This window comes from Orbicella franksi, chromosome 14 (assembly GCF_964199315.1).
Source record: "Orbicella franksi chromosome 14, jaOrbFran1.1, whole genome shotgun sequence".
In the NCBI taxonomy this organism is placed as follows: Eukaryota; Metazoa; Cnidaria; class Anthozoa; order Scleractinia; family Merulinidae; genus Orbicella; species Orbicella franksi.
In genome coordinates, this window is record NC_138158.1 from 2,941,721 (window position 1) to 2,950,797 (window position 9,077).

At 39.2% G+C, this 9,077-nt stretch overlaps 1 protein-coding gene across 1 annotated transcript in view; it reads left to right on the forward strand.

Moving 5' to 3' along the window:
• LOC145467897 (uncharacterized) overlaps window positions 1-9,077 on the forward strand; it is a 134,281-nt gene that overhangs the window by 31,022 nt on the left and 94,182 nt on the right. The window lies entirely within an intron of this gene.

The window sequence follows — 9,077 nt, forward strand, 5'->3', positions numbered from 1 at the left end:
CAGCCTGTTGACTCTGCAAGTAGAGCCTGATCAGGACAAATACCTCCTGGATCGAGCTTTAAGATTTGAAAAGATAGGTAGCACGATGGCTGCTTTGACACCTTTTATACAAGTGCTCCAGGGAATCGAATTCTCACCAATTATAGGGTTTTCTCACCCTCATGGTCTGGCCAAACGTTTAAGCATTAGTAAATATGACCCCACAAGTAATGATTATCCCGTAGCTCACATCCAACACGACCTGCCTACTTTCAGCGGAAGCTCGGGTGCCAACCTGCTCCTTCCCAATTTGGATGATAATGTTTTTATGCAATGGAGGGCTGCTTTTCTGCACTACCGTTCCAAGAAAGCTGTATCCTGGAAGGCAATCGCAGATCACCTCCAAGAGTACAGCATTTAAATCCACCTACACTTTCCGAGGACTAGGGACCTGTACATTCTTTGTTTTGCCCATCGTTCGATTCTATTTCTGCATTCTTTGTAACCCCATTACGAGTATCAGTGGCTAGAGCAGAAATTGCTTGTAATAATTAAGCTGTTGATCGATTAGCTAGATGCTGTTTCGCATGGTCAAATATGACCTTTTAATGAAAAAAAAGGAAAACCGAGAATAATAGGTTGTAGAGTCATGATTTTATGGTAGGGGAAGTGACAGCTTTCACTGAAAAGAATTGGTGAATTTTCACAAGATATCTAACTGGAGTTTTGAAAAAGGGGTCTGTTAATTGTCTTGTAAAGTTATTTTTGTTCGTAAACTTTTCAAACCAGTTTGACTTGAGTTAGTCTTAATTTTTCGATTTTCTTGTTTTCAATTTCAATTTGACTTTGATTTTTCTAGATGAAGGTAGGGGCTGTCAAAATCAATTGAAACTGGTTTGTTAATAAGTTGAAGCCAAAGGTAAACTTTAAGCACAACAGGGTTGTAAGTACTGATCTTACCTCTCAGAACTGATGGGCAGGTCAACCTTACATGAGCTCAGACAGTGACTTTATCTGAGTGCAAAAGGACATGTTTTTTCACAGAAAATGTATGACCTTGAAACATAGAGCCATGTCAATTCCTGGCCTTAATAAGTCTCGAGTCACTCTGACAGCTGCTGAGTGGAGAACATTGTATGCACTTAGCTTTCCAACGTGACACAATCCTTAAAGTACATGGAATTTCGCAAAGCTGGATGGGTTTATTGCCTTGGCTGCCCAGTCTTATTAGCCCATTAAGGTTATTTCTGGCAGCCAGGCACTCTTTTTTTTATCTTAAACTTATTGTTGTTGAGTTAATTTTTAGCTTAGTGAGTACAAATAAAGTTGCTGTTGTTGTTTGCAACAAAAATACATAACGAATCGAACTAAGTGTATTAAATTGCTTTGATGCACTTCTGAACTTTAACAGTTTAAAAGATTATCATTGCACACTATTTACAGAAAACAACTTAACATAAGATGGCTTACAATGAGACATAAAAAATTGTTTTCCTCTAGTGCCTTGAAACTTGGGTCTTTCCTAAAAAAAGGAATGTCTGAAGATTCATGGAAATAAATTTTACCATAAATTTCATTTTTTCTTTCATCAGTTGTGAGAAGTTGGTTCTAAAATATAATTTATAAACATGTACTTCGACTAGTTATTTGGGAGGCTAATGACCTGGTGGTTAGTGTGCCTGACTCCAGGTCAAGCAGCCCTGACTGCGGTTATCGTGTTGTGTTCTTACGTTGTTAGGCAAGACACTTTTTTACCACAATTGCTACTAATCTCGCAATCTGATTGGCTCATTTGCCTTTGTCGATAAGAGTCCAGACAACGCTGCTCAGGTCAATGTGTCAGGCAATGCCTTTTTCAGGTCGCGCTCTGAAAATAACATTTTCTGTGGCGTTGATATTGTGGTAATAACACAAATCGAATGTGGTTTAATGTTGTCTGTACTCTTATCGACAACAATATGCATCATCACAGTGGTCAAAATTTGTTGTGGACTCACGAGGCGCAGCCGAGTGAGTCCACAACAGTTTGACCACTGTGATGACGCATACATAATTCTTGTTGAGAGTCTTGTTCAAGAACACAACACAGTCACACTATGCAGAGGGACAATTATAACAGGGACTGCACAGGGGGTGGGGCTGGGGCGGGGGGGCTTTAGCTCTTCCACTTTATTTGGCGAATTAAATCACTATTTCTTTTTACTTAAGTAAACCAGGTCTGTCTTTTACAAAAAAAAGTACATTACATTATTCTACGTCAAATATGTGGACCAAACAAGATCAAAGACCAAATATGCAGATCAAATAAGATCAAGCAGCTTTCTGAAGCCAAAAAGTGTATGATAAGTGAAATTATAACCATATGTAAACTTCTTGTAAATCCAGCAGCCAGTGCAGCAGGCGAGAGATCCTTGTCTTCTCCTCGGAGACTGAAAACGTGGCTACGCTCGACGATGACACAAGCAAGATTTAGTAATCTGACAATACTTAACACCCACAAACAGAGAATAGACAAACTTTGTCATATAGATGTTGCCAATGAGTTTGCAGCTCTCAATGACAATTGAAAAAGCAACTTTGGCACCTTCAAAGAATCCGACTTAAAAATGTCCAGGTAACACTCCACTGTTGCGTCTGTTGGGTTTAGATTAGAGGTTAGGCTGTTCATTCAAGTTGAATTTGGCCAACGGAAAGGCCACTTTGTTACTCGTTGTTTTGTAATAATTAAAAATTAACTTCACTATTGACAGTTTTAGATCCATTTCTAACCATTTCAGAAGACTTAAATTTCAAATTTTCCCAGGGGAGCATGCCCCTGGACCCCCCTTAACTTGGCTCACGCTTACGCGTTTGCATTACCCCCCCCCCCCCCACTCGAAAATTCGCTCCGCAGGGCCTGTATAATAGTTCTGTTCTCCATATAGAGGAGTTATAGTTTTCAAGAAAAGGTATAAATTTAAAGATATAGCCAGGACCTGATCAACATCCAACTTACCGTGTTGTGAATAAGACGAGTGTGCTGATGTTCAAGCGTCTCTAAACGAACTTCATGATCAACTGAAAGGCTGACTCTTGCTGGTGGCTTCGTCTGCACAGAATATTGAAAAATTGAAATACCAGCAGTTCATAAGAAGACCTGAGCAGTATGCCACTAGTAAGTTAAACTGAAAGGTAGGTAAAGTCTGTGCTCAGGCCTTGTCTTGCCCAAGGACACAACACAATGACCTCGGCCAGAGTTGCTCATTCTAGAGTCAAGCACATCAATTAACTATTAGGTCGCTATGATGTGGTACAAAGAATAGAATAAATTCTTTTACAGTTACTACGATAATCAGTTGAGTAACTTTCCTCGTTTCCAATGGTAGCAATAATAAATTTGTCGCCGCAGTTTTGCGCGTTTTGCTGCCAATGATGTCAACGGATAACAAGTTACCACTGGGAATGGCGCCAGTCAACTGATAATCGTAATATCAAAGGTAGGACATTATAATGCCAAAATAGTGAATGTCAGGTCAATTCAGAAATAAAAATAACAGTCTGAAATCTAACAATAGATGACTCAACAATGTGCCTCATGTCATGTCTGTTTACAGATGGCCCGGGTCTACAATGTCAACTCAAATGACAGAGAATATATCATATATCAGAGCAAAAACGAGGATATTGGTCAAGCTGATTGACAGAACTTATTTCTCCCTTTGTGGGAGGGAAAGTGGCCTCATGGTCAGTGCACTCATCACTCGATAGAGCCGTCTTGGTCCGAGCCCTGGACAGGGACATTGCATTGTGTTCTTAATTCTCACAGTGCCTATCTCCACCCAGGTGTATAAAGGGGTACCGGCGGACTTAATGCTGGGGGTAGCCCTGCTTTGGACTAGCATCCCAATGATCCTTGGGGGGGGGGGGGGGGCGCGGCAGAGATCAGAGATACTCCTAGTAACTTCATGCTACAGAAACCGGGATAAGCTCTGGCCTGATGGGCCACTCGGCTCATATACAGACTTTACCTTGAGTTTTTATATTTTTCCCTCTGGGTTTATTCTTGTCCTGCTCTAATTAGAGTTTCATGTACAACGTAAGCCATACAGCTCTAGCGGTATCAGCCAGCCACGAAGGCGAAAGTGAGGAGGAGCATGAGGCACATACAGTGAAGAAGAGTTAAAATGAAGTAGTCTTTGGTTAATTTGCAATGATTTATCTAAAGAACGTTTGAGATATCATTAAAGCTTGTAAAACTATCAATAAAGCACTAAAGACTTAGTCTAGGAAAAATACTTCCTTTACAATTATTTAGCAACTTAGGCACGTAACATTGAAAATCGACAGAGACCTTTACAATCCTTCTACACGTATTGCGTGCCTAGATTCGGGATGAAAGGAGATTCGCTCTTCAAAATCTCTTGAAATGCGCCACTACAACTCCTATTAAGGTGACGCAACGATGTCGGATGAAGTAACTGAGCTATAGAGGGTAATGGAAACATTTTGAAGAATACGCCTTTCATTTATTTCAGACTTTTAGGTTTCGCTTTGACTGCCAATTTTTCACAAAAAAAATGCCTTTCTTAACCGTTATATCAGTTTTTTGGCCGCCACGAAGCTAAATGGGCCTTAGTTTTGCTGACAAAGCTATTTTTTGCCAAAAAGAAAAATTTCCCCAAGATTAGGTATAAAACGGTACAATATTTTAATTTGGCGCACGCGCATAAGCGAATTTTTTTCTTGCCCCTTTCCTTTCCTTTTTCTGGGCCCTTGTACTCTAGCTACCTTTTACGTTTCATATTCTTAGGCAAAGCCTGGAAATGGGACCTTGATCAATTGTAGGTATAATGGGCCATTTTACCATCATTTTTGCACCAAAACTGATAACGTTGTTTTACAATTTGCTACGTCAGAATGCCCTCGATATCCAAAACCGTCTGACGTGCGGATAGATCTATCCTAGCTCTACTATCTGCTTATCAAGAATATCTGGTGACATGTAAATCGATGACGTCACAAGTGGTACAAAGAGCACGGCCACTCGAGACGTGTATATGCGCCGTTGACCGTCAAAGGGTTAATTGTGTCTGGATTTTGTTTCAGATAACTGAGACTGAAGAAGAGTCATCTTTGGTCACGGTTTTTTGAGCCAGAAAGCCCATTCTTTTTGCTTACACTTCAGATTGGGGGGGGGGGGGGGGGGGCAACTCTGGGAGTATTTATCGCGTGTGGGATTATCTTTGAAGCCTATCAGAGGAAAGGGAGAAAAATGGTACAAACAGGTAAGATTATTGTTAGCCATCGTCTAGGATATCAAACTATCTTTTTAACTGCTTCCACACTGGTAATACAAATGAGTTCATAAGTTAATTTAACCACCTCCATTTAGCTACACAAAGAAGACTTGGTGACTTAAAATCCATTTTGTATCACCCAGAGCTTCACCCAAGCGTCAGTTGGACACGGTGAATCAGTCTCAACAAACTGCCAAAACTAGTTCATAACTTCGCATTCACGGGTTTAAAATGACTGAAAGGTGTTATGGTGGATACAACATGTAGCTTTGCCCACTTCTGATACCATTTTATCTTTAAACACATTAGATCCAAGATGTTTCATGAAGATTTTAAAAGAGAAATCATAACTTCGCATTCACGAGTTTAAAATGAATTGAAAGGTGCTATGATGGCTTTACCCACCTATGGCAACATTTTATCTTAAAACACGATCCAAGATATTTTATAAAATCTCCAGCTGAACCGTAGGCGTCTCGCAAATCACTTTCATTCATGTTGCAGATCTTTATATATTTTTTTCTCTACAGGAAGACAATGCCAAGATGAAGACGATATGAGAAAACTGGTGGAAGATTTTTATCTTAATTTTACTCGCACATACAAAATTATGAGAAAGAAAAACAAGAAGTTGATCAAGCTTAATAAGTAAAGTACCCAGTACGTTAAAAAAGAGCTCGACAGTGCTGAGTTATGGTAGCCACAGCTAGCAGCTGCAGGAACGTTGAGGCTTCGACGATTTTTGTTTAGCCTGAGGCCCGTTTCTCGAAGGTCTCGAAAGGTTTTCGCACCCGGAAATTAAAGCCGTAGCAAAATCTCAGACGCTAGGATTACAGAGCCGTTTTATTTACATATTCTTACAATAAATAGAAGTTTCCTTCGTACAAGAAGTTTCAGGCGTATACATCCCTCTGTTTTGTGATACCGATTAACTAAGAATGGCCTGCGGGCACGAAAAGGTTCCAGTGCTCTTGATGCGTGTGCTGTGCAAATTAACACTAAATTGAAGGATTGCCGTTACATCCGCTGATATGACCGCAAATGGTTCATGAAATGCGGTCAACTTTGGCATCAGAAGAGTGCTCGAATGCACACCACAGAATCCTCTTTCCGGCCCCCTTATGAGGCATAGGGCCTCTACCATAACTTCTTCATCGGATTCTGTTCTTCGTAATCTTTACGGTATACAAGAGTAAGAAGGACACAAATAAAAAAGAGAGAAACAAAAAATAAGTAACTATGTGGAGGTGCGGTGGAAAGAGCCTTGCTCCCAATTTAATTCTTTTTTCTTTACCAACCTCACGGCCACCTGTCATTATGGTTCTTATTTTTTAAAGGTTATAATAGGCGAATTGGCAGTTATATGCAACTATTTCACCATTTGTGAACTTCTTGCCACTGTAGTAAAGGTTTGCTGCTGCACCTCAACGAAAATGACTCAGTGGGATCTTTGTTCAAGTTAAAGTAAAGGTACTATTCAAGGCTGGACTCGGCCTCATTTTCTTTAAATATAGTGAACCCTCTCTGACATCGCCATCCCCGGAATCATTTCTTGCTCTTCCCATTAGAGAAGTGTCTGCTGACCGGGAGTTTAGATTAAGGTAATATTCGGCCAGAACCAGCCAGCCAACTATGTCCACCTGCGGCCAGGTTTCCGCCTTTCATTGGTGTCCATTTTGAGGAGTTGATTGTAACCTACGTTTATTGCCTGTCACGAGCATGGGAGAACGTAGAATATTTCCACGTCTTTTGATGGGAATCAAAATCATTTTATTTGGCAGGTTGGTCAGATGCTCGCAGCTAAACACTCAGCCAAACTGAATTTCGCTAATCGCAAGCATAAGAGTTCTGATTCCCTGATTCATTCGCAGTGACCGAGTGTTCATTGACTTTCAGTTTCCTTAATTATCTCGCAGCCGAACTTCCTTTACGTTATTTCTGAACGATTATGTAACATTAAAGCAATCGTTCATCAAGGGAGAAATTGAAAACTACCGTAAACTGAGGTCCTTGTTCGAATGTCATACGCAAGATGAACCTAGAAACTCTACTGGATCAGGGATGCCGTAGCTTCGATCTATGCAATAATTATTTAATTAGGTTTTTTAAAAATGCTTTTATTTTCACGAAACTTTTAAATACAATAATTGTTAAATTTTTATTAGGTTTGCAACTTGTAAATAAACTAATTTCAAAACTATTCTTAGGTTTCGTAATTTCTTTTTAGGTAGTTGTCCTGTATTCGTGGAGGGTTATCCTTAGGCTAAAACAATTTCGACACATTAGTAAATTTATGATGATGATGATGATGATGATGATGATGATGATGATGTTGTTATCATTTCATGTATAACTACTTGAATTAAAAAAATGAGGTGCTGTTAGTCATTTGAATAGTAAAATTTTGCATGGCTGCCTCCCACCTGTACTCATTGCGGACCTATTTCTTAAATTGGATGCAGACATCACCGAAAAAGTATTGGAGCTATGACAACCCTACCCGAGCAATCCATACGATTGATGTGGAACTGTAATGAAATCCGGTTATCGAGTTACGAGATTTAAATCTTTGTAACACCATCAATAAATAACTGAAGTGATTAACATTGGTGACCGCATGGAGTACTATTTTAATGGTGAACTTCACGAGAAAACAGAAGCGGGGAAAACTAGATTGGAATAAGGTAAGAAGTCAACTTTGTTACTGCGTAAATAATTCGCCTAGACGTTAAATAGTCGACAAATCCTTCTGAAACAAGGACAAATTGAGCACAATACGTTCGCGATGTACACTGACTTAGGAATTTGGAACAGCGAACACAGTAATGTAAGGTATCGCTGACAAATACAAAACTTTCCTTTATCGGAATCTATTGAAACCAAGTCCCTTATTCACAATGCAATACCGTTTATGATCTATTTGAGCTTTCAACGGCTCTACCACAACCTACAAGCCCTCAGACGAAGAGGTAATTTACTGTGATGAAAAGAAAGGTTATATTCGCTATTTAAGTTCAGTACATGCAGTGGATATTCATTACTTCTCCTAAACGTACTCATCTCTTCAGTAAGTTTGGATAATAGGTGGTATCATGATGTCCAGCTAAGATATCTGCCTTAGTAATAAAATAAAATGGCACTATTCTCTTACCCCTAAAAGATGTTTTTTTTTAAATTTTCACTGATTCATCTACATTTTGACCTTCCAAAATTAGAAGTTGGATCATCACAATGATCACTTTGTATGGTATGATAAAGGCCACCTTAAAACACACTGAGGAACACTCGTTTAGCTTCATATAAAACCATAATAGGACCTGATAGGTCTAGCTTTTGTATTGCAAATAATGATCATGGAGTGAGGCAGTGCACGATTCAAGGCCTAGGTTTCAAGGCATATCACTGTTTCAATACCAAGCTGGAAATATGTGTTTTCTTAGATTGATTGCTCTTCAGTTATTTTTTTGGCCGTCACATATGGTGACAATTTGGTGGTACATCAGAGAGCGGTACTTCCAATTGTCAGTAGAGCAAAACACGAGTCATTTCAGACGATGTCTCCTATATGTTTTTTTTTTTTTACTTCTCATAACTTTTGGCGATCTCCCAGTGACAACGTTGTCTGGAACGTTTCAGTAACCGGGACAAATCCTATCTTGATCATTCTTAAAATTAAAGAGTAATTGAATAACAACTAAGGTATTTATTATAACAATTTTGTATTTTTTTTCCTTTTAATAATCATCTCTGATTTATTTTCTATTTCAAGTCTGAACTACGAGGAAGCTTAAAAGCCACTGTAGTTACATAGTATTTATTTAT